Source organism: Rhincodon typus, chromosome 28 (genome assembly GCF_021869965.1).
Source record: "Rhincodon typus isolate 14 chromosome 28, sRhiTyp1.1, whole genome shotgun sequence".
Taxonomy (NCBI): Eukaryota; Metazoa; Chordata; class Chondrichthyes; order Orectolobiformes; family Rhincodontidae; genus Rhincodon; species Rhincodon typus.
This window is the reverse complement of record NC_063359.1, coordinates 19,402,317-19,429,041: the sequence shown is the minus strand read 5'-3', so window position 1 is coordinate 19,429,041 and position 26,725 is coordinate 19,402,317. Positions and strand designations below refer to the sequence as shown.

Sequence of the window (26,725 nt, the reverse complement as noted above, 5' to 3'; positions counted from 1 at the left end):
TTCTTCCTGTATCTATCCACAATGTCTGATCTCGGGTCAAGTACCAAAATTCTGAAAAACAAAGACTCCATTCAACTTCATTGAACATCCACTTACTTTGCAAACTTGGTGTGGAAGAGGGGAATGTTCCTCATTGTCGCTGCAACCATGGTGAGTACAGATTGTAAAATTCACTAGATATCACACAAGAAGTTGAAAATATGACTTGTTTGCTGTTTTAAAAGGCTTCAATTATGTAGATTTTTTAAAAATATTTTTTCACATTAATAAGTATGCTAAGGACCTAGATTTTTGATATTTTTCATCAGTCTATTAGGACATACAATGACATAATTTTGTGGCAAGTCGGACTTGAACATAGACTTTCTGCCTTAGTACTAGAGACATTACCATTGTAATGCAAGACCTCTCAAAATTTATAATTAAATTGACAGACATGTTCCAACAGAAATCTAGAGCAAGTGGGGCTGGAACCTAGACTGGCTAGCCTAGAGGTCAGGACACTACCTCTGCACTATATGTGTTTGGTCCAACTTGAATTTTTCAATGAGGGCAAATAAAACAATCAGACAGGGATCAGTTCACCTCAGGGAGCTGTTTCAAACATGAGACAGGTTAGGACCTTAACTGTCTGTGTACCTCTTTATGCTTTTGCAGCTTAGACCATATCAAGCCGGGCAAATCTTCCCAGCCCCTGAATACCATGGGCATGTAGTGCTTGTGATGAGGTCAGTCAGGAGGACCTCATAGAATAGGAGTTCCCTCATTGGGGCTGTTAATCTGGTATAAACAGGGCTGCCAGAGATCCTGTTCACTCTGAGAACTGGCTCTGAGGGAGCTGGATCAGTGTCAAGGACTCTCTGTGTGTAAATAAAGGGTGATTTGGTGATGGGATACTAGCCTCTGTGGAGTTATTTCAGGGCATTGGTTTGGAAGTTGGGAAACTCAAGTGAGATTAGCAATATGGAGATTCTCGATGTTGTAAACATGCAAGTGTTGAGCAGTGAGCCGAGAATCTTGCTAGGGACCAATGAGAGGCCTATTTGCATCCATTTGCTTGCACTAACATCTCAACACCCAATCTCACGTCATGAATATTCAGTTTCCCTGTCTCGCACTTACCAGATAGAAACTGGACGGAGACAATTCCCAACAGGAAAGTCCAAGTGGGTACATGATGACTCCAGCTCACCGCTGGCTCCTCTGGGCTTCCATCTTAAACAACATTCACCAACCTGTCAGGGCATGGTCCATGAGCAGCAACACCCATATCCACAGATATTGGCATCTGACATGTACCAGCTGCACCTCAAGATCCAGGCATATCTCCACTTATTTACAATACACTTCTTTACTCCACTTACACTGTGGTTCTGTATTTCAATGCTGCACTTTGAAAGACACCAGCACCATGCCAGGACATTAGGATCCCACAGTGCTGAAAGAGGCCATTCGGCCCATTGAGTCAGCACTGATCTTCCAAAGGGTATCCCACACAAATCCACTCCCGCACACTATTCCTGTAACCCCGCGTTTACCATGGACAATCCACCTAGCCTGCAAAACCTTAGACTGTGGGAGGAAACTGAAGCACCTAGTGGAAACCCATGCAGACACGGGGAGAATGTGCAAACTCCACACAGTCAGAAGGTGGGACTCGAACCTGGGTCCCTACTGCTATGAAGCAGCAGTGCCACCACTGTGGCACTGTGCTGCTCCCAGAACATTATGCACACTGTGACAGGAAATAATGGATTGGGCCAAGGTGTATCTCAGGGTTCTTCACTTGTTTTCTTAGTGCTCACTCATTTTGTACCTATTTCGACGCTCACAGCATCACTATGTTGTCTTACTTTACCTTTGTGCATTTTGCCTTCTCATTGATAGCTTAAGTATCCCAGTATTTTGACTTGTCTTTGGGTTCAGACCCAAATCCAGACAGCTTGTCCTCGTTGTCAGCTGCTTTAGGTCAAGGGGGTAGACATGTTGTTACGTCAATCTCACAATTCCACAGTGTGACAGTCTTGTACATAGCAAACACACTGAATGTGCTCAACTAAGTAGTCATATCTCAAAGTCTAAAGAGAGTATTTCTCAGTCAAATCAAGGGAGAGAATCTTCAGTCGGGGGTCCTGGAATAATCAGTCAAGGGCAGTATCTACTATCAGTCCAGGGGCTTGGACACAGTTGGACACTTGGGGTGAGAATCCAGGTCACTACTGATCAGGTCGTGGGCATGGTAAGCCCTGTGGGTCCCAGTTCGCCCAATGTAAATGCAAGTTATTGCTCAACTGAGTTTTTGTAACAGGTATTTTATAGGTGTACGCAGCTCGGATAAACAAGTCAAAGAAAAAGAAATGATCTAAGCGCCAATTTGGAAGTGGTTGGGAAATAGAACCCTCTCTATAAAATTCTTCATATTTCCCCAAGCACATGATGAGATCATAGGATTATAATGCAATAAAACGAATTGGTAGAAAACGCAAAACTCTCAAATTTATTTAATTCAAATCATCCCCAACTAACCCTGTAGAGTTTATCAACATAATTGCACTTTGTGGATAAGAACATATTATTTAGTGTTTTTCACTCTCTTTGCGTCAAATTGTCAACAATTGTGTTAATCTGGGACACTGCATGGTAGTTTTAAACCACTACCTGGCTGGAACAGTTTGTTCTGAAATGTTTACATTTCAAACAGTGATGACATTTTAAATTGAAACATGTTGCCACATACGTCATCCCTTTGACTGGTGTTTATGATGGTTGTAAAAATGGTGGTGATATATTTTCCACGCAATTATTGACTTTTATCATCCTGTGAACATGTGCTCATCGCCAACTTTTTAAGCAAATATTCTTGGTAATGATTTTAACTTTATTGCATTTGAAACAACTGTCAACCAATTTTCAGTTCATCAAGACAGTCCACGTTGTGCTCCTTCTCCAAATTGCTGTTTTAGTTTTATGCAACCAACTTCACAAGTGTCTCCAAAAATACTAGTCCCAAAGAAACTGCAATAAGACAAATATGAGGAACAGATTGGGAGACAGATTTTGGAAAGATGCAGAAGTAATAGGGTTGTTGTCATGGGCGACTTCAAATTCCCTAATATTGACTGGAACCTCCTAAGTGCAAATAATTTGGATGGAGCAGATTTTGTCAGGTGTGTCCAGGAAGGATTTCTGACTCAACATGTAGATATGCCGACTAGAGGGGAGGCCATATTGGATTTGGTGCTTGGCAACGAACCAAGCCAGCTATCAGATCTCTCGGTAGGAGAGCATTTCAGTGATAGTGATCATAACTCCGTGACCTTTACTATACTCATGGAGAGGGATAGGAGCAGACGGTATGGGAAAGTATTTAACTGGGGGAAGGGGAATTACAATGCTATTAGGCAAGAACTACGGAGCACCAATTGGGATCAGATGTTCACAGGGAAATGCACAACAGAAGTGTTGAGGTTGTTTCGGGAGCAGTTGCTACAAGTACTGGAGAAGTTTGTCCCACAGAGGCAAGGAAGGGATGGTAAGGTGAAGAAACCTTGGATGATAAGACATGCGGAACATCTAGTCAAGAGGAAAAAGGAAGCTTACTTAAGATTGAGGAAGCAAGGATCGGACAGGCCTCTAGAGGTCTACAAGGTAGCCAGGAAGGAACTGAAGAATGGACTTAGGAGAGCTAGAAGTGGGTATGAGAAAACTTTGGTGGGTAGGATCAAGGAAAACCCCAACGCTTTCTATACTTATGTGAGGAACAAGAGGATGGCCAGAGTGAGGGTAGGGCCAATCAGGGATAGTGGAAGGAACTTGTGCGCGGAGTCAGAGGAGGTAGGAGACGTCCTTAATGAATACTTTGCTTCAGTATTCACCAGTGAGAGGGACCTTGACGTTTATGAGGACAGCATGAAACAGGCAGATATGCTCGAACAGGTTGATGTTAGGAAGGAGGATGTGCTAGAAATTTTGAAAAACATGAGGATAGATAACTCCTCTGGGCCAGATGGGGTATACCCAAGGTTACTGCAGGAAGAGAGGGAAGAGATTGCTGCCCTTTGGCGATGATCTTTGCGTCCTCACTGTCCACTGGAGTAGTAGAAGATTGGAGGGTGGCAAATGTCATTCCCTTGTTCAAGAAAGGGAATAGGGATAATCCTGGAAATTACAGACCGGTCAGTCTTATGTCTGTGGTGGGCAAATTATTGGAGAGGATTCTGAGAGATAGTATTTATGATTATTTGGAAAAGCACAGTTTGATTAGAAATAGTCGGCATGGCTTTGTGAGGGGCAGGTCATGCCTTACAAGCCTTATTGAATTCTTTGAGGATGTGACAAAACACATTGATGAAGGTAGAGCAGTGGATGTGGTGTATATAGATTTTAGCAAGGCATTCGATAAAGTTCCATTTGGTAGGGTCATTCAGAAAGTAAAGAGGCATGGGATTCAGGGAAATTTGGCAGTCTGAATACAAAATTGGCTGTCCAATAGAAGACAGAGAGTGATAGTAGATGGAAAGTATTTAGCCTGGAGCTCGGTGACCGGTGGTGTTCCGCAGGGATCTGTTCTAGGATCTCTGCTCTTTGTGATCTTTATAAAGGATTTGGATGAGGAAGTGGAAGGGTGGGTTAGTAAGTTTGCCGATGACATGAAGGTTGGTGGAGTTGTGGATAGCGTGGAGGGCTGTTGTAGGTTGCAACGGGACATTGATAGGATGCAGAGCTGGGCAAAGAAGTGGCAGATGGAATTCAATGCAGAAAAGTGTAAAGTGATTCATTTTGGAAGGTCAAATTTGAATGCAGAATACAGGGTTAATGGCAGGATTCTCGGCAGTTTGGAGGAACAGAGAAATCTTGGGGTCCACGTCCATAGATCCCTCAAAGTTGCTACCCAAGTTGATAGGGTTATAAGTAAGGCGTATAGTGTGTTGGCTTTCATTGGCAGGGGAATTGAGTTTAAGAGCCGCGAGGTTATGCTGCAGCTCTATAAAACTCTGGTTAGACCACACTTGAAATATTGTGTTCAGTTCTGGTCACCTCATTACAGGAAAGATGTGGAAGCTTTAGAGAGGGTGCAGAGGAGATTTACCAGGATGCTGCCTGGACTGGAGGGCAGGTCTTATGAGGAAAGGTTGAGGGAGCTAGGGCTTTTTTCATTGGAGCGAAGAAGGATGAGAGGTGGCTTGATAGACATGTACAAGATGTTGAGAAGCATAGGTAGAGTGGATAATCAGAGACTTTTTCCCAGGGCGGAAATGACTAATACGAGGGGACATAATTTTAAGGTGATTGGAGGAAGGTATAGGGGAGATGTCAGAGGTAGGTTCTTCACAGAGAGTGGTGGCCGTGTGGAATGCACTGCCGGCAGTGGTAATGGAGTCAGATACTTTAGAGACTTTTAAGCGACTCTTGGATAGGCACATGGAGGATAGTAAAATGTAGGGTTTGCAGGGTAGATTGATCTGAATAGGATAATAGGTCGGCACAACATCGTGGGCCAAAGGGCCTGTACTGTGCTGTACTGTTCTATGTTCTATGTTTAAATATAATAGTTGGTGTAGATGCAGAGATAAGAAAATTACATCATATAAATCCATAGAGGCATTATACATCTTGTACACACCAATAATTTTACAGTTACAAAATAATTTCTAAAATACATTGGGCAGTTATAAACACTGTACAAAACAGTTTCAGTCACTGAGGCGCAATGGAATTAGAGTTGATTTAAAGAGCATATTGTCTTATTTTTTGTATTTTTGATTGTGAACTAAAATGGATTTGATTGTGAACACCAAGGGGCTGTGCAAGAAATTGTTGCACTTTTAAAAACAGGTTGCTGGAACTCATTTTGTGTGATGTTTACACTGTTGCTTTGTTCAAGCATTGTAGGGTGATGTTTACAGATGGTGGCAAGGCACCACAGCGTGTGTGTACAGAGTATGATTGGGTGACACCAGGTACCTGATTGGCTTGTGCAATAATGACCAGTCATGGATGCCAAAGATCATCCCAGCCTGACAAAAACTCTCTGATGGTTCCTGGGTAGCAAAGCAGCTCATGAGTATGAACAAAGAGGGAGAAGCCTTCAGCTTACTGGGAGGGTATTCCGTGTGTAGGTCTCTTTCTGCCCTAAGCCTCATGAGAAGAGGTTAAAGAAACAGTGGTTGAGACCAGAGAGTCTTGTCAAGCGCAAGGGTAATGTAAGTAAACCCTATAGACTGGTGCTACTGAACTGACATACCTAGTTATTCTTCCCCCAACCTATAAAATCAATGTTTTTTTTTTCTGTTGTCTGTATCAATACATATGTGACAGTTTACTTGTGATTAGAATTTATTTATCTGTAATAAACAATAGTTCTAAAGTACAGGGACTGGTCAGTGCTTTCTGATAACTTGATTCCAACAGCGATATAAGTCAAAGACTTTGTGCTCTTTGATTAAATTATTAACTTCTGTGGTGACCCTGAGTGCAGCAGGGCTAAAGAATCAGCTCACTTTCCAATGTGGGTCACAGCGTAGAGAAGAGCTGTGAGATAACCCCCTCACTCCAGGTTTGATTCAGGAAAACATGGAGAAACATAAGCTTTGCAGAAACAGGAATAAAGCTGATCTTAGAGAGTGGTGTAAGTTACTAAACAGCCTGGGAGACGTAAATTTAAAGCATTGGTTGAAATTAAATCAGAGAAGAAGGAGAAGGGACCACTGGTTAAAATTACCTAAAAGCGAAGAGATCAGGAAATTTTTCTTTCTGTACATTGGTGAACATTTGAAATTGACTCCAGGTAGACTGGCTGAGGCATTAAATCCTGCAGACCTTTGAGAACCAATTGGATGTGTGCTGAAGGAAAGCCTTAAAGGTAGTATATTATCTGTGATAATAATACAAACTTTTTTTTAGTCTGGAACTGTTTAGGTTGGTCAGTTCAAGTGTTGTTTCTGTTAGATTAAGACCTTCCCCCTTTATTGCAGGTGCTTTTGAATGGATCAAAAAGTTATTACATTCAGAACACTCGATGCATTAATAAAATGTTAGAATAAGTAATGCATCTGTTGGGCTTATTTGGTGGGCAGTGCTTGGGTTCAGTTATTGTTGCCATTTTAAATGGGATGGAGGTGAGTAATGGAAAGGAAGTTTTCCCTTAGTGGGGTAAGAAACATAACAAACTTGCACAAAACATTCTTTAAGGCAAGACTTTGCTAACTACAAGAGGGAAAATAGCAGAAGGGTAAGGCCCATGGTATACGGTCAGAGGAGATTGCTGACTCCCTGTCTGCTCCGAATTTTACAGAATTGTCTCTTTTTGTACTGTTTTTTTCCTGCTTCCTATGCAACCTCTCCTCAGGAAACCTTTCATCCAGTATTTCTAGGCAGCTATGTGGGAGATCGCTGGGAGTCCCCTTTTGATACTGCCTTTGCCTCTTTTGTTTTCTTTAAGCATGTGCACTGGGCACCAGCTGTAGGCCACCAGGGAGAGAAGAAGTGTATATGGTGGGACTACAAGCAATGGCAGCTAAGTAGCATTGTAACTTACCTGGATGGAGTGAAGAGGGTAGAAGGGGCCCTCCCTATGAGAAGCAAATCCATATCAATAGCCTGGCAAGGAGAGCCTACGCATTATAGATAGGAAGCGATGAATGGTAGGTATGGAATGAGGGATAGGGATGTTATGGGAAGAAGGGAGAAAATAGAATAGGGATGATACCAGAGGGATAAAAGGAATGGATATTACCTAGAAGGGTATTGGGAACGACAGAATGGCATGCAACAATGATACTCAATCGCTGCAAATGTTTTGCAGGTCTCGGCTAGGATTTGCATTCTTCTTACCTTCCAGCAAACCGGCACCTTAGAACAAACAATTCCCTGTTCACATTCTGTGATTAATTCATCAAGTAATTTTCCTTTCAGTGCCACTAAGTTCTTGCTTCTGTGTCTAATGTATCTATAATTTTCATCGGTACAATTGTGTCAGCTACATGCAGCCTTTAGCCAATATAACAGTGGCAAAGTACCTCTCACTAATTATCTGTCTAACTCCCACCATTAAACCAGTTAGGTCACACATAAAACAATAATACATTGAGAAAAAGAAAGTGTTACAGCCATCTCTTTTGAATATTTTTTCATTTTTTCCTTCACACTGTACAATTCTGGGCAATTCTGGTTCATGGTTATTCAACATAGGAATATTCGTAACATAAAAACAATAGAAATAGGAGCAAGCCATTCATCCCTTTGAGCCCACTGCACCATTCAATGAGATCATGCCTGAACTTCTGCTTCATCATGATTTTCGTGCACTATCTCCATGTCTCTTGCTCATTTGGATTTCCTTAGTCTTCAGTGCTATGAGCCAAGAGCTGGAAAATGGGATTAGTGTAGTCAGATCTTTGTTGATCAGCACAGACATGACAAGCCAAAAGGCCTCTTTCTGTGCTGTAAATGTCTATGAGGCTGTGATGTTTCTCATATGTAGAAGTGTATGGATCTCACACTTGGAAACACTTAACCCCGTCTGGGACAACAAGTTCCAAAGATTCCCCATCCACTGAGAAAAGAAACTTCTCCTTATTTCGATCCTAAATGTTTTGCCCCTCATTCTGAACTCTGTCCCTGGTTTGAGACAGTCCAGCCAGGGGAAGTATTCTTCCTGCATCTATCCACTAGATCCTGGTAAGAATTTTGTATTTTTGAATGAGATTACTTCTGATTCTTCTTGACTTCAGAGAATAAAGGCCCAATCCATTTAATTTTTCCTTATAGAACAATCCCTCCATCCCAGGAATTAGTTCGGTAAACCTAGTCACCTACTGCCTGAGGCAAGTATATTTTTCTATGGATAAGGAGACACAAATTGTATGCAATACTCTAAGTGTAATTTCACCCAGACTTTACTTTTTTACTAAGACAACCCTTCTTTATATGTAAATCCTCATGAAGTAAAGCCCACATACCATTTTCTTCTTAATTATTTGCTACACTTAAGTGTTAACTTCCAGTGGCTCATGAACAAGGACACCTAAATCCTTTTGGAGTTCAACACTTCCCAGTGTCTCACCATTTACAGATTACTCTATTTCTTAAAATGAAAATTCAACTTTTCCTACCGAAATAGATATCCTCATATTTCTCCATATTGTATTCCATTTGCTAAATATTTACCCACTCACTTAAACTCTCCAAACCCCTCAAAGCCTCTTTGCATCCTTCTCAAAAACACTTTCCCACCTAAATAAAAGTAAAATACTGTGAATGGTGGAAATCTGAAATAAAATAGAAAATGCTCAAGAAACTCAGCAGGTCTGGTAGCACATTAATCTCTGATCGACCTCTGTGCAGTTCCTTAACTGATTGAGCACTAACCCCTAGACTGCACACAATTTATAGACAGTCAGTCAATGTGGCGTTTTATAAATTCCTACTTTAGAAATAAAACCAGTCTGACTCCAAACCAAAACACAAACAGATTCTAAACAAGGCCTTACACCTAACATACATTGTTGGACCCAAAACGTCACCTCTTCTTTACACTAATGAAACGTTTAGTTCTCTCAGGGCAGTGACTTGAAAGAAATTCAGAGATTTACATATACATATTAATCAATTAAAACCTTCTAACTGATTAAAGATTTAACAGCATTTTAGATTAGTTAAGTACATCCTCATCAGTGGTGTGACCCTTTGATCTTTTACTCATAAATTCTGTGTCTGATACTACCTCCATCACTAACACCTGAAGGAGGATCGAAGCTTGAAAGCTTGTGATTTCAAATAAACCTGTTGGACTGTAACCTGGTGTCATGTGGTTTCTGACCTTGTCCACCCCAGTCCAACACCACAGCCTGGACTGGTTGAACTGGACCTGCAGGACTGACAATGGTCCATTCCCTGGACTGTAGAGATGTGGGATCCCTGACCCCGGATGCCCCAAGCAGTCAACTGACTGTGTCCAAGCCCCTCAAATGATATCAGATGATGCACTTAATTACTGTGCCAGTACTCCCTGACTGAAGGCAGTCTCCCTTGACTGAAGACTACTCCCCTCAGGCTTTGAGACTTTGATGAAGTGATTAGGAAGAGAAATGGAATGTTGATGTCTATTGCAGAGGGAGTGAATTACAAGAGTATGGAAGTTTTACTGTTGACATATGGGATCATGGTGAGTCCACATCTAAAGTGCTGCGTACAATTTTTCCCTCCTTATTTAAAAAAGCATATAACAGTGCAAGAAGCTGTTCAGAGAAGGTGCACATGACTCATTCATGGGAAGGATATACCTGGACCCATTGGACATTATAAGAATGAGTGGTGACCTATTGAAATAAGATTGTGAGGGTAGTTGACAGGCTGGATTCTGAGACGAAGGTTCCCCTTATGCAGTTACAAAAAAATCTTGCACGGTGGCTCAGTGGTTAGCACTGCTGCCTCACAGTGTCAGGAACCCGGGTTCAATTCCACCCTCAGGCAACTGTCTGTGTGGAGTTTGCACATTCTCCCCGTGTCTGCGTGGGTTTCCTCTGGGTGCTCCGGTTTCCTCCCATAGTCCAAAGATGTACAGGTGAGGTGGATTGGCCATGCTAAATTGCCTGTAGTGTTCAGGGGTGTGTATGTTATGCGGGTTATAGGGAGATGGGTCTGGGTGGGATGTTCTGAGGGTCAGTGTGGACTTGTTGGGCCAAAGGGATTCTATGATTTTAAAACAAAGCGATGGAAAGATGCTTTTTCTCAGAGGGCTGTTAGGCTGTGGAATTCTCTTTGTTGGAAAAAGGCACAGACTAAGTTATTGAATTTATTCAAGACTGAGTGTGACAGACTTTTGACTGTCAAGGGAGTCAAGTACGGCTATGGGGGGGCAGATGGAAAAAGTGGAGGTGACACCACACCCAAATCAGCCACGACATTATTGAAGGACAGAGCAAGCACAAAAGGCTTAATGGTCTACAACTACTCCTGAGCTATCTGTTCTGATGGTCAAAGGCCCTAAATAAAAAGGCAAGAATGATGTTTTAAAACTTTCTGCTTCAGGTTTCTGAGTCTTTGCATGGCACTGGCCCAAGTTCACAAATTGAGTCCCACCCTCAGACGAGATGATTTCAAGACTGTCAGACACGAGACCAGGGTGGAGCCTAAAAGAATTTATCACCTTATTTTTATGTCTGCTAAAAAATAGTTAGCGTTGCAACTCCTCTGGCTACTGCCTTAGCACAGCAGCAAAAAGGTATAGAAGCAGTCATTTACAATGGCCACAGGCTTCTCAGATGAATAAAATTTTTCTTCCCCGTTGAAGTATTTTAGCCCAGGGCATTTCAGGTGTGATCTACCAGATTGGATGCATACTAGATTTCTTGCTAACCTTCAAGCATTAAATATTGCACGTATTTTAAGTGAATACAGTTGACTGCATTTATCCAGCTGACTTCAATAAATTTTGTTCTGTTTCATTTTTGCTTTCTTCCTTTAGCCAGCAGAATGGCAGAAACAAGCTCAATCCATCATATCAGTGCTACACAGTGGTTAAGCTGACTGTAAGTAATTATAAATTGAATGCTCAATCTTTACTCTTCCAATTTCTGACACTATCTGAACCAATTAATGACATCATTGTTTCATATTATTTCTTTACCTATAAATTAATTTCACAAACTCTATTTTTAGTAATTTGACTGCTAAATTATTATCTAACACAAACTGTAGTCAGTTAGATAGATCACAATTAAGCACATTGCCTCAACTCCAGAGTGGCAAAGAATTCATAATGTGAGTTGTAAATGTTCAGGAAAACTTGAGGAATATAGAAATAAATGCAGATTCCAATGTCAACATTTACAATGGGGCCCCACAGTGGAGCTTCCTCTAAACTGACTAACTATTAAAAACAGATGGAAATATGTGTAAATTATTAACAATCTCTTTATACATTAATACACAGAATACTAAATTCAAAAGAAATTAAACGGAGAGAATAATGAATGGGTGTTTTGATTGCCATGAAATTATCACCAAATATTAGATACTGTCGTTACCCTGAGAAATTCCTTCATTCGTTATCTGAATACTGAGGATGAATTTATGTTCTATGTTTGCTCCTCTTCATTCAATATGTCTTTTTATTTCACAAAGTATACACCACAAGACCCTGGCAGCTTGGTTCGAGATCACCACCCAAGTCAGTGCTGGCTCCATGGTGCAGAGGAATGGCCAGCAGTGCCTCAAGAAGAACAATGACCTTTCCCGCTGTTCCATGGTAAATGTTACAATCTTCTCTCTGTTATCTTACACTCACTGGTTCTCTGCTACTGCATCCACCTCCAAACAAGGCTCATGCTCTCCCGATCTCACTTTTGCTTGCAACATCTTCCCTCACTCCCACTCCCCCACCTGCAATATCCCTCACTTCTTACCATTCATGCTCTCTGCGCTGCCTCCTCACTCTCTTGGAACACCCCACCACCTTTCGCCAACCTGCACCAAGACAAATAGCCATGCCACCCACTTTCATCTCTCTCAATCCCTCCCTTTCTCTCATTACTACAGAAAATAGCCCAGAGAGAGCAGGTTTGAATATTAGGTTCCTCACCCCATTCAAGGATAGAATCATGGCCCTCACAGGAGAAGACTATGATTGCTCCTGTGGGGATGCTGAGACTTCTATGTCTCACCAAACAGTGTAGGCCCCGTGACTCATTCCACTGTAACTCTCACAATAACCTCGCTATCAATGTCATCCATTGCACACCATTTCTAACCACTGGCTGTGATGCCTTCTGAGTCTGTGGGAGAGGTGCACACACCTTTATTCCATCGCTCTAGCTATTGGTCATCATGATGAAGGCTTGATGATAGGGAGCTGTGGAACCTGGGGAGCACCGCACCTGCCCCTTTTTCACAATGAAACAGCTCTGTGCCAAGAGGCAGTCATCCTGAGGAGAAATCACACACAACCCTCTCAGATTTCTCCACTCAGGACACTCCAAAGGTGACTGGGCCCTCGAGCTCCACCCTGTCTGCCTTCCTCTGACCCTAGGCAGTTAGATGCCATGGAAGTTAATGAAGGGTTGGCAAATGTCAGACACCAGAGTCTGTGGATGAGGGGTGTGTGGCCATTGGATCGCCCCTGAGTAGAGTTCAGTCGTATGCAACGTGGAGGTCCTTCAGAGCAAGCAACGAGCTGAATTCACCAGGTATCTCCTCTGATTTTCATTTCATCTCTCCTTGGCATCGAGCTTGTTTGCTGCATTTGGTAAGATAGAAAACTGAATATTAATTAGGTGAGTTGGGCCTTTAACTTGGCATTTAATGATCAATAATCCCCCTTAACTGGCAACTTCCCAGTTCCTATCGAGAAACTCATCATGATGCTTGTCAAAAGCAAAAAGATGGAGCTCCTGATGTCGAGATGGGCTTCGCCAGACTTCTCATCTGATTCTCTGACAAATCACACCATAGCCCACGTTTCAAATGCCATTACCTGCCTCTTGTTTACAGCAGCATCTTGTTCTGACGAAGGGTCACTGGACCCGAAACGCTAACTCTGATTTTTTCTTCACAGATGCTGCCAGACCTGCTGAGCTTCCAGCAACTTCTGTTTTTGTTCCTGATTTACGGCATCCACAGTTCTTTTGGTTTTTATTTAGCTTCTAGTGGTGCCTTTGTGGAATGCAGGTAAGATCTGGTATGAGTACACACAGCATGTAACCTGTCCTGTAGTACATCAAGGAAGCAGACGGAGAGATTTGACAGGAGTAATGATATTGATTTGGTGTACATGGATTTCAAAAAGACATTTGATAAAGTGTCGCATTACACAGTTATACCTCATAGAATAAAAGGGATAGTAACAACATGAGTACCAAACTGGCTAATTGGCAGGAAACAGAGAGTAACAGTTATTAGATGTTCTACAGACTGCAGAAAAATTTACTGTGGAGTTCGTCAGGGGTTGATGTCACAGCCCTTGCTGTTCCTGATAGTCATTAATAAACTGTACCACTTGTGTACAAGGTATAATTTCAAAATAATACAAAACTTGGAAGCATTGTCAACAGTGAAAAGGATAGTGCAGAACTTCAAAAGATCATAGGCAGATTGGTGAAATAAGCAGAGACATAGCAAATGCAGAGACCTGTAAAGCAATTCATTTTGTTAGGAAAAACAGGGAGAGATGGTTGCATCCCAAGGGTTCAATTCTGAAGAGGTACAATGGATCATTGCATAGATCATTGAAGAGTGTATTGTAAGGTTAAGAGAATGGCTAATAAAGCATACAGCAATGTAGGTTTTATCAACAGGGACATAGAGTACAAAAACAAGGAGATTATATTAAACCTCTATAGCGCACTAGTTGCCCACACTTGGAGTCTTATGTCCAGTTTTGAGTGTTACGTGTGATTGATGATTGATTAATTTTTTAAAATTGATTTTTATTGTCACATGTGCTGAAATACAGTGAAAAGCTTCGTTTACAAGCAGTACAGGCAGATCACAGCAAGCAAAGGATGTACAGATCAAAAAGACTTAGAGGCGTATAGGTTACATTGCAGGTTACATTATTTGGGGCTAGAGTCCATTCAACATTCTGATAACGGCCAGAAATAAGCTGTTCCTGAACCTGATTGTGTTTGTGTTCAGGCTTCCGTATCTTCTGCCTGATGAAGAGGCTGTAGGAGATCGTTACCAGGGTGGGATGGAGCTTTGATGATGTTGGCTGCCTTTCTGCAGCAGCAAGCCTGTAAATAGAGTCCATGGATGGAAGGTTGGCTTCTGTGATGGTCTGGGCTGTGCACACCACCTTCTGTAGCTTCTTACGGTCCTGGCCAAAGCAGTTGCCATACCAGGCCATTATGCACCCGGACAATATGCTTTCAGTGGTGCATCTGTAGAATTTGGTGAGGGACCTTATGGACATGCCAAATTTCCTGATCCACCGGAGGAAGAAGAGGCGTTGTTGTGCTGCCTTGACTGACGCATCTATGTAGGAAGTCCAGGACAGTTCATCGGTTACCATCACTCTGAGGAACTTGATGCTTTTCACCCTCTCAACCTCAGTCCCATTGATGTAATTGGGGGCATGTTGACCTCCTTTCTTTCTGAAGTCGATGATCAGTCCTTTAGTTTTGTCGATGTTGAGAGACAGTTTGTTTTCATTGCACCACATCACCAAGCCCTCTATCTCCCTTCTGTAGTTTGAATGTATGTTAGGAAGGATGTGAAAATCATTAGAGAGGATACAGAAAAAAAATCATAAAAATGGTTGTAAGGATGAGGAACTTCAGTTATGTTAATAGATTTAGCAGGTGAGACATTTTTCTTTGAAGGAAAGGAAATTTGGTGGAGGGATATAAAATAATGAGGGATCAAGATGAAGGAGATAGAGAAAAACTGTTCCTATCTGTTATAAAGTGGAAGTTGACACCCCTCTGAGAACCAAACCCGAAACTCCCAAGAGAAGCACCTTGTGCTACAATCCGTTAAAACAAGTGTGAAAACCTGTCTTTCAGCAACTTCTAGTGGTTAAATCAAATAAATCCCTGACACTCATTTTACAATTGACAAGTAACAATTTATTTATCTAACTCTAACAGTGAACAAATTGATTGAACTATTAACAAACCAAACCCCTTCTAATTGCTAATTATTCCAGAATAACGCAAGATTCTAATGTTATGCTGTTCCAATAAATAGACATCCCACTTATATAAAACAACAGAATTTAGTCTCTCAAAATTACAGCCAGGCTACATCTTCTCGAATGTGCTGTGTCTTCTCCATTGATTCTTCTGTCAGGAACGCTTTTTCTGTCAATTCTTCTGTCAGGAATCTTAGCTAGGAGTGCTGTGGTACCATTGTGAATAGATGATGCTTTCTCTAAGAGCTGAGGGCTTATCTTTAGCAGGTAGCAGTTAGCTCACCCAATTTTCCAACTGCTCCCTTCTTTTATGCCCGTGATGACATATCAATTTCTTACAATTGGATTGGTCCTAAGTTATAAAACCATCAGGTGCAAATTTATCTAAATGCCTGGTTCAAATTGACTGGCTAAATTCAAAAACCTGTTGTCTTGGTGAAAATGCTGCTTGGCTTGCTAATAGTACAGTCTTTTGATACAAATTTTTCAATTTGGGAGCTCTCTGTACTTGCAAACTTTCAAGCTGCTCACAGACAACTCCAATCATAGAAAAAGCTCAATCTTTTAAAGGGACCATGCAATGCTTCCCCTGTCCCTTCCCAGCATTTTACAAACACCAATATTTTATAAACACCAAATTCTAATGATCTGCCTCCCAATCCACAAATACTCTACCCAACTTTGCAACATATCTTTGAACAAGAAGGCATAGGTTTCGGCTCACTGGCAAAGGAAGCAATGCCTATTGACCCAGCAAGATTTGAGATGTAAAAGTGCTGCCTGGGAATATGATGGAGACAAGTTCAATTGAAGTATTGAAGAGAAAATTAGACTATTATTGGAAATGGAGAAGCAGGGCTATGTGGAAATGAATTAACCCCACTAATTAACTGTATTAATTGTTCCATCATGAGGCAGCAGAGGGTTGATAGTCCAGAATTCCTTCTGTGATTTGTCCTGGCCAATATGTATCCCTCAATCAACAACAGATTATAGACAGAAAAAGCATTTCTGATCATTGCCATATTACTGATTATGGGAGCTTGCTATGTGCAATTCAGCTGCCACAGTTCCTACAACACACGTGTGACTACACTTCAAATAGTGGGTACAAAATATTCTCAGATGTGAGCTAGTCATGAAAAGTGTTTTATGTATGTATATAGGATCCTGATTTGTATTAGATAACAACGGCATCTTTCTGAAAACCCAATTAAATTGGCAGCAGGCAGAGTAATGGAAAATAGAGTGCAGATTTGGACTAAGATGGTTGAGTGCTAGCCTAATTTTATCACTCAGTTCAAAGCTTCAGGGTACAGATATCTGTCAGCCAACAACAGGGTATTTTTTGCATTGGCCCACAGAAATGATCTTGGCAAAAACACAGGCACATTCTGACTAACTCTTGAAAACAGACCCAGGCTAATTTTACCCTCATGTATGTGCTCAAGACACAATGCCAATTCTGCACCTTTGGATCCATAATATGGAGTTCATCTGGGCTACTCCAATGTAAAACATTCAGGAATGTGACATGTAAAATAATGAATAGTCAAAGACTGAATTTTCAACAGGGAAATTTATTTAAAGGAAAATTTCCAATAAACTTACAACAGCTTTAATAGAAGCAGGATTTTGTTCTCTGAGTTGCTTGCATTCATTTTGCACTGAATGGTTTACATTGTTGCCAATTGGCTGAGATATTTATGTAAGATTTCTTTATATAAGATTTTTATGCAATCATTAACTCATTTTTAATGGGTTACCTGCAGTAATAAAACAGTGCAAAAGGGAATGTTATGTGAATTAGTTAGCTCTGAGCTATTCTGGAACTGTTGCAGCTGAATGCTTTATTTATTGCAGAGCCCTATGTTACTGGATGTGTGAATACGTTCCCATCGCAATGATACATGTGCAAGGGTGGCTAATCAATATCCCAATGTCGATGCAGCTTTTCTCTGGGGAAGTGAGAATTTATGAGCATCCTCTGCAATCTTAATCCAAGCCCTAATTATAAGAATAAATGAAGGGTATGACTTCCACAATAAAACAAGCAGACTGCTTTTGCTTATGATGTGGTAAAGCAGTAGAGTTCGAAATGGTCACAACTTTAGCTTTAGTGTGCCATCTTCAGCGTCTATCCCTCGATTTAAGGATGGTGTCAACTCTGGATTATAAATCTCAGCCACAGGTTGTCATGTGATTGAGCAAATTGATTTCTGACTCTCAGATGTCTGGGTACAAGGGATGGGACATCGCATGAGGTAGTGAAATCCAGATGCAGGAGTTGCTTCCTTTCATTCCCTCTCTGCTTTCACCCTGTCCCACGTTAAGGCATGTGCACTTGAAGTATGATGCAGTTTGATGGACAAGTTGTGGCCAATGCAGGGTCAATATTATTCTGCTTCAAGGAGAGCTTCAGAGTGTCTTCAGATTACCCACCATATCTAGCATGAAGGTGCTATTGGATCTGCACACTCAGCTCTGAAGTAATTAAGGGAGTACTGAGGCTGGCTTAAGAACAAGCAGCAAGGAACCTTATTCGCAAACATGGATATTCAGCACACAACAAGATCCTGCAGAATTGAAGGTTTAGTAACCATTTTCCAAACGCGACTTAGTTAAATTTAAGAGACGAGGCAAGATCTGATAAAAATTCAGTTTGAAAAAGCCATCTATTGCTTTTGTGCTCCTGTACTTGTCTCTTAAATTGGTTGTCCAGACTATATTTTCTTCCTGTTGTACAAATGTATTTCTGATGCTTTGATAAAACACCAGAGAGATTTGCAAGATCCCAATGCATTTAAAGCAAATTAGCACTGCACAGTGTCGAGTGAACAAGTCGGAGAAGATTAGATCAAACTTTCATTTTACCAGGTTCTATCCCTCGTGTGTATAATTTGTTCCTTCAGGTGCATATTTAAAAATAGAAGTGCCATTCCACAGAGATATAGAATAATTTATGTTCAAGATTGATGTCCCAGTTCATTAAAAGCAATAATCTAATTGAACACATATTTGTTTATTAAAGGGGTTTTGCATTTAAATATGATCTCACCTATTCCTTGTCCTTTGTTTTCCTGAACTGTTTTTTACCTGCATGTTTCTAATATTGTTGACACCTCCAGTATTATATAGCAAAGATGGGAAATATTTAGAGATAAATAGTGATGGGAAAGCAATTATGGGAGGCAATGAGATATTACAAGGGAGTGAACAAGGGGGAAAGATTGAGGAGGACAGGAATGAGAGATCAACATGGGAAATACAATAGTTATTTAGTATTGTCAGTTCTTACCATTTCTTTGATGTATACCTGATGAGCCTTAGGTTCACTACTTTTGTGGCTTCTCCTTGAAAAGATTTGATAATATTGGATATAGGTTATAGTTGCATTTTGATACAATCCTAGATTTATCCATTTCAGTCAAATATTCTAATCAGCTAGAATGAATAAAAATGTTTCAATGCTATGTACACTTCACCCTATATCCAGCAAGTTAAAAGACATCAGTTGTAAATCCTTGCAATATGCTTGAGAAAACATTATCCTTTGGAATAATTCCAGTTCTGGTTTTTTGGCTGGTTTTTATCTGCAGTATTGGATGAAGAGACTGCCTTAAAACTATTCCCATAGCTTTGATGCTGATTGTCTCTGTCTGCTAACCCTCACAGATTAACCCAGACTTCACATTCTCCAGGGGACGACTTGTGTGCTGAGTCTCAACTGCTTCAGTACTGTTCATAATACATGGAGTTCCTCTGGTCAGTTGTACTCAAGAGATATCAATCAAAAAATCCTCACCAGCTTCATGTAACCCCTTAAGCCTCAGAGTCATTGTAGCAGGAACTTTACTGTCCCCTCATCATTAACACCATATCAAGTTGTGACATGTTTGCTCTGAATCAGTAAAGTCAGGCTCCAATTTTGCTAACTGTGCAGATTTTGCCTTAGTCAAGCTTTTTGCTTCATATTGCATCAGAATTTAAATTACTACTTCATATTACATAAAATTACTTATTCAACAATCCTTACTCGACATAAGATACACCCAAAGTGATTGTCATATCATTGTTTATTAGTTCTATTGCCCATATAAAACCAAGAACATGAACTCTTGTCACTTCTGATGCTGATAATTTCATATACTGAGAGTGTGTCAATGTGAGACTTAAGTCATATGAACATACAAGTTAGGATCAGGAATAGAATATTTAGGCCCTCGAGCCAACTTTGCAATTTGATCAGACGATGGCTGATCTGAACGTCACCTTAGCTTACTTTACGGTCAACCATACAAACTTTAATTTGCTTTTCAATCAAGTACCTATCTCACTCAGCCTCAAAAATATACAATAAACCTGCCACCATTGTTTTCTGAGGAAGAAAAGAATGCTATTCAACTCTGACTTAGATGAGAGACGCCTTAATTTTTAAAACTGTGTTCTCTAGTTCTAGTCTCTCCAATAAGGAGAAGCATCATCTCAACATCTATCCTGTCAAATTCGTTCAAATTCATTTGACTTGACAAACCACCTGGAGAGTCAAGCACAGGTAAGCAGAGTCGGTCAAACATTCTAAGACTGAACACTGGAAAAAATCCATAAGTTTGCATCTCTTATACACCTTAGGTCACATGCTGTATTTCTAACCTGATCAATTTATAACCATATGTTAATCAGATGGCTCCTATTTCCCACTTTACATAAATCAGGTTTATTCAAGGCCTCCCCTTATCCTGCTGACTGGGCAGCCTGGGCTGTGTTCTTGTTTCTATCAACCAATCCTTGGCCTGGTACTTTGCCATTCTGTCTAGAGTACACCTGCTAATCTTCTGTTCCACTCACTTCTGCTTATTTCCTATTTTAACAAAATCACTTTTAACTTAATTTAACCCTCTTACATTTAACACTTTCATATTGTTTCAATATAATCACCGCTCATTCTTTTATAATCCAATAGATACAGGCCCAACCTTTCCTCATAACATTTCACCTTAATTCAAAGAATCAATGGGGTGAACCTTCTCTGAATGACATGATGTAGATGTAAGCTTCAGTTGCTAGGTGTCAGAGCCTTCTGTTGGCTATGTTTTGTTGCAGAGTCATTTATCAGTACCCCAAGGATCGGGAAACATTGACTCGTATTTTCTGTCAAAACAATGGTAAGGCTAATGGTGATTGCCAGTCAAGTTCAATGCAAATATTCTAAAATTGCTCTCATGTTGTACCATTCCCCACTATTTGCTTTGTAAAATAGTGGGAAAGCAACTAAACAGGAAATTTCAACACTGTGAGGTCAGGAGAATTGAACAGAGGACCTTAGACAGATCACTACTACACTTGATGTCCTGCTACAGCAGATTCTGGGTCAATATAATTTTACACGTTTTCAGAGATTTTTTTTTAGAATGTACAAGTATTTCTTTTATAACGCGATAGTTGCCTTCTTGTGTGACCTCGTGCTATAGAAAATCACCATAGAAATCACGTTATAGGGAAATCACTATAGAAAATTGCTACACCCGTACAGCAGAAAGTTCACATTATCCAACCAGCATTACAGCCAATTTGCTTCAGCAAAACACGCATTATAGCAGATATGCCTGCATTTTCATTTCACTGTCACAATTTGAATAATTTGGTATTGAAATCCACTTAAATTCTTGAAAGACTCATTTTTTAAAACTTTTCTCCTATCAATCTCCCTCAACTAACACTTCCTCTGTAGTTAGGATTCTCCTTGTTCGCTCCAACATCTCACTTTGGTCCAATTCTCTACCTGATATTTCAACACATTTAAATCCCTGCAGTAACGCTTTCCATTAAATCAATTGGACATTTGTATCAAAAGCATGTGGAACTGTCAATAATGCACAATTCCACTTTGCAAAGGGACAGCATGTTGGAAACACAGTCACTTCAAATTATGGTCCACTTTTGAATGTAGCCTTAAAATGAACAGTAGTGCTTAAATGAGTTGTGTGGTTCAGTCAACTTTGGTACTTTTACTGCAACTTTGACAGAATTTCACAGTTTGGTACTTCCTTGGTCTTTATGGTACTTGATAAATTCACCAATCAGCTGGGGCTGCCATCTGTATCATCCATACGTTGTTATTATACAAATATACCTAGAGGTTATTGCACTAAATCTGACTGCAGTACATTCAGACTAAAAGCAATAAAATGGCAACTTTCAATTCCCCTAACACCCATTCTGAAGTCTTCCATGTTTACAATCATTTCCATGGCACAAGAAGGAAAATTACAGTGGAGAATAGGTTTCAGTGTTGCATTGCGCTTGCTAATACTGAGATCCTATGGCCTTCAGTAGGGGTGAATGCAGACAAACAAAGGGTCAAATAATTTTCAAAAAAAAACACTCAAAACTCTCTGTTCTGAGGAAGGGTCACCGGACCCAAAACGTTAACTCTGTTTCCTCCTTCACAGATGCTGCCAGACCTGCCGAGCTTTTCCAGCAACTTTGTTTTTGTTCCTGATTTACAGCATCCGCAGTTCTTTTGGTTTTTACTCTCAAAACTGTGTTGGTAATCAGTTTTTGAATACCTGGTGCTAAAAACAATTATGTGAGCTGTCTAATTATGAATGTTGTAATATACGCACACATTCCTACATTTGAAATATATCAGTGACTATTTATAATGCATAATGTGCATTACTCATTTCAAAACACCCAACTTCTATGTCATCAGCAGTGTTATTTGTTATTAAAGATTGGACAAATCATTGATCCATAGTGACCCTGGTGACTTCTTAATTTCTAATCAAAAGTCATCAGTTAGTCATGAATTTAGATGGAGTGCAATGCAATAACTTCCTTGGTAATTAACTGACAAAGAACGATAAATGTAAACTTCTTCTGACATTTAAAATATAACGCTAATGTCTGTAAATCTGTTTTCAGCACAATTTTAACAAAGTGGCAATTTTAATTCTAATTCTATACTTTAATCAGCACAGAAGAAGATGGATGTGTTGTTGAAGGTCAGTTCTGTCAACTCCAGGCTATCTCTGCAGGAGTTCCTCAGTGGGGTAGTGTCCTAGGCCCAAACATTTTCGGCTACTTCATAAATGACCTTCCCTACGTCATAAGGTCAGAAGTGGGGATGTTCGCTGAAGACTACTCAATGTTCAGCACTATTCATGACTCCTCCAATACTGAAGCACTCCATGTACAAATACAGCAAAACCTGGACAATATGCAGGTTTGGACACACAATGGCAAGAATTTTCACACCACGTAAGTGCCAGGCAATGACCATCTCCAACAAGAGACAATCTAACTATTGTCTTTGAGGTTCAATGGCATTACCATCACTAGATCCCCTACAATCAACATCTTGGAGATTAGCATTGACCAGAAACTGAACTGGACTAGACATATACTGTGACTACAAAAACAGGTCAAAGACTGGGAAATCCGCAGCGAGTAATTCACCTCATGACTCCACCAAAGCCTGGCTATGATTTATAAGGTATAAATCAGGCATGTGATGGAATATTCCCCGCTAACCTAGATGAATGCAACTTCAATAAGGCAGCACAGTGGCTCAGTGGTAAGCACTGCTGCCTCACAGCTCCAGGGATTCCACACTCAGGCACTGATTGTGTGAAGTTTACATATTCTCCTCATGTCTGTATGAGTTTCCTCCCACATTCCAGAGATGCGTAGGTTAGGTGGATTGATCATGCTAAATTTCCCAGAGTGTCCAGGGATGTGCAGGCTAGTTGGATTAGCCATGGGGAATGCAGGGTTACAGGGATAGGGTAGCGGGCTGGGTCTGGGTGGGATGGTCTTCAGAGAGTCAGTGTAGACTCAATGGCCAGATTGGCCTGCTTCCACACTGTAGGGATTCTGACACTCAAGAAGCTTCACACCATCTAGAACAAAGCAGTTCACTTGCCGGGCATCACATTCACAAACATACATGCCCTCCACTACCAATGTTCAGTACTGCCCCTGTGTACTATTTACATGATGCATTGTACAAATTTCGCCAAGACTCCATAGAGAATGAAAGAACTGCAGATGCTGTAAATCAGGAACAAAAACAAAGTTGCTGCAAAAGCTCAGCAGGTCTGGCAGCATCTGTGAAGGAAAAAACAGAGTTAACATTTCGGGTCCAGTGACCCTTCCTCAGAACTGATAGTGGCTGGGAAAACGTCTGTTTATATGCAGAAAATAGGGAGGTAGCTGGGGTAGGGACTAAACGATAGGATAAAGCCCAAAGAGAGAGAAAGACAGTTGGACAGACACAGAAGTTGCTAACAATCAGGCTGGGGACTGTTAGTGACTAACAACAGGGGGTGTGTAATGGCAGGCTATGTGGTAACAAGGCCTGGTGTGTGGGGTAGAGGGATGGGACACGGGAGAGTTTAGGCCCTTAAATTATTGAACTCAATATTGAGTCTGGAGGGCTGTACGGTCCCCAGGCGGAAAATGAGGTGTTGTTCCTCCAGCTTGCGTTGGGCTTCACTGGAACACTGCAGCAAGCCAGAGACAGAGATGTTGGCCAGGAAGCAGGGTGGTGTGTTGAAGTGGCAGGCAACAGGTAGTTCAGGTTCTTTTTTGCGAGCAGAACGTAGATGTTCTGCAAAGCGGTCGCCAAGTCTACGCTTCGTTTCTCCAATGTAGAGGAGACCACATTGTGAGCAGCGAATGCAGTAGACCAGATTCTGGGAAGTGCAGGTGAAGTGTTGCTTCACCTGGAAGGTATGTTTGGGCCCTTGGATACTGGGGAGGGAGGAGGGAGGAGGTAAATTCGCCGGTTACAGGGGAAGGTGCCGTATGTCTGTAGGGATGTGTTGGGAGTGAAGGAGGTGTGGACCTCCTCTGACGCCTTAAGCTGGTTTCAAAACTTCCAGTTTACTGACTCCAGCTGCCTCCTCTTTACCATGGATGTGCAATCCCTTTACACGTCCATTCCCCACCAGGAGGGTCTTAGGGCTCTCCGCTTCTTCCTGGAGCAAAGACCTGAACCATCTCCCCCCACCACCACCCTCCTCCGCTTGACTGAGCTTGTCCTCACCCTCAACAACTTCTCTTTCAACTCCTCTCATTTTCTTCAGGTAAGAGGGGTTGCCATGGGTACCCGCATGGGCCCTAGTTATGCCTGTCTCTTCATGGGGTACGTGGAACATTCCTTATCAAAGTCTTATTCTGGCCCCCACCCACAACTCTTCCTCCGATACATCGATGATATCGTCGGTGCAGCTTCCTTCTCTCATGTGGAATTGGAGAACTTGATCAATTTCGCCTCCAATTTCCACCCTGCCATCATGTTCACCTGGTCTATCTCTGACTCCTCCCTTCCCTTCCTCGACATTTCTGTTTCCATTTCTGGGGACAGACTGGCCACAAATATCCATTACAAACCCACTGACTCCCACAGCTATCTGGACTGTACATCCTCACACCCCACTTCCTGTAAAGACTCCATCCCATTCCCTCAATTCCTCCGTCTCCATCGCACATGTTCAGATGAGGCCAACTTTGACAAGGGAGCCTCCAAAATGTCCAACTTCTCCCTGAACCGAGGATTGCCCACCTCCGTTGTTGACAAGGCCCTCAACCAGGTCCGACGCATCTCCCGCACTTCTGCCCTCACCCCTTCTCTTCCCTCCCGCAACAACGATAGGGTTCCCCTTATCTTCACCTACCATCCCACCAGCTTCCACATCCAGAAGATCATCATACGCCATTTCCACCACCTCCAGCAAGATACCATCACCAGACACATATTCCCCTCCCCTCCTTTGTCCGCCTTCTGCAGGGACCGTTCCCTCTGGGACACCTGGTCCACACCTCCTTCACCTCCAACATATCCCCACAGCCCTACGGCACCTTCCCCTGTGACCGGCAAAGGTGCAACACCTGCCCATTTACCTCCTCCTTCCCCACTATCCAAGGACCCAAGCAACACTTCACCTGCACTTCCCAGAATCTGGTCTACTGCATTCGCTGCTCACAATGTGGTCTCCTCTATATTGGGGAAACGAAGTGTAGACTCGGCAACTGCTTCGCAGAACATCTATGTTCTGCTCGCAAAAAAGAACCTGAACTACCTGTTGCCTGCCACTTCAACACACCACCCTGCTCCCTGGCCAACATCTGTCTCTGGCTTGCTGCAGTGTTCCAGTGAAGCCCAACGCAAGCTGGAGGAACAACACCTCATTTTCTGCTTGGGGACCGTACAGCCCTCCAGACTCAATGTTGAGTTCAATAATTTTAGGGCCTAAACTCTCCTGTGTCCCAGCCCTCTACCCCACACACCAGGCCTTGTTACCACATAGCCTGCCATTACACACCCCCTGTTGTTAGTCACTAACAGTCCCCATTAACAACTACTCACAATCCCAGCCTGATCTTTAGCAACTTCTGTGTTTGTCCAACTGTCTTTCTCTCTCTTTAAGCTCTATCCTATCGTTTAGTCCCTACCCCACCCACCTCCCTATTTTCTGCATATAAACTGACATTTTCCCAGCCACCATCAGTTCTGAGGAAGGTTCACCGGACCCGAAATGTTAATTCTGTTTTTTCCTTCACAGATGCTGCCAGACCTGCTGAGATTTTCCAGCAACTTTGTTTTTGTTAAGGCTCCATAGAGGGATGCTTCTAAACCCATGACCATTATCATCTAGACGGAAAAGACAGCAGATATATGAAATCACAACCGTCTGAAGGCTTTTCTTCAAGCCACTCTCCATCCTGATTTGGAAATATATCACCTTGATATTCTTGGTAACAATGTTGAGAAAAACTTGTACCTTGTTGTTAACATGTAATAAATCACAACTTGTTTGAGACCGGAATCTCTTTGTATTGGACTACCAAGTAGCTTTCCTCTACCAGACTACACCCACCCCATTGATTTCTACCACAAAGAGCGATGGGGAGAGCAAATCTACCATGTAACTCCCCCAACATGATTAGCAGTGATGAGTGAAAATCCTGGATCTCCCTCCCTAGCAGTATTATGGGTGTACCTACACCAAATGGACTGTCGCAGTTAAAGAAGTAAGCTCACCACCATCTTCTCAAGAGCGACGAGGGATAGGAAATAAATGCTGT

The 26,725-nt window shown here is 41.7% G+C and overlaps 1 long non-coding RNA gene across 6 annotated transcripts; it reads left to right on the top strand.

Moving 5' to 3' along the window:
- On the top strand, positions 1–26,458 carry LOC125486336. 6 transcript variants are annotated; one of them, XR_007265022.1, is made up of 6 exons: positions 1–150; positions 11,468–11,531; positions 12,127–12,250; positions 13,556–13,668; positions 20,085–20,186; positions 26,203–26,458. It is a non-coding gene; the product is annotated as an uncharacterized LOC125486336 (long non-coding RNA). The 6 variants fall into 6 exon arrangements; XR_007265023.1 differs by lacking the exon at positions 1–150 and adding an exon at positions 3,492–3,532; XR_007265021.1 differs by lacking the exon at positions 1–150 and adding an exon at positions 6,056–6,203.
- Positions 26,459–26,725: the final 267 nt, after the last annotated feature.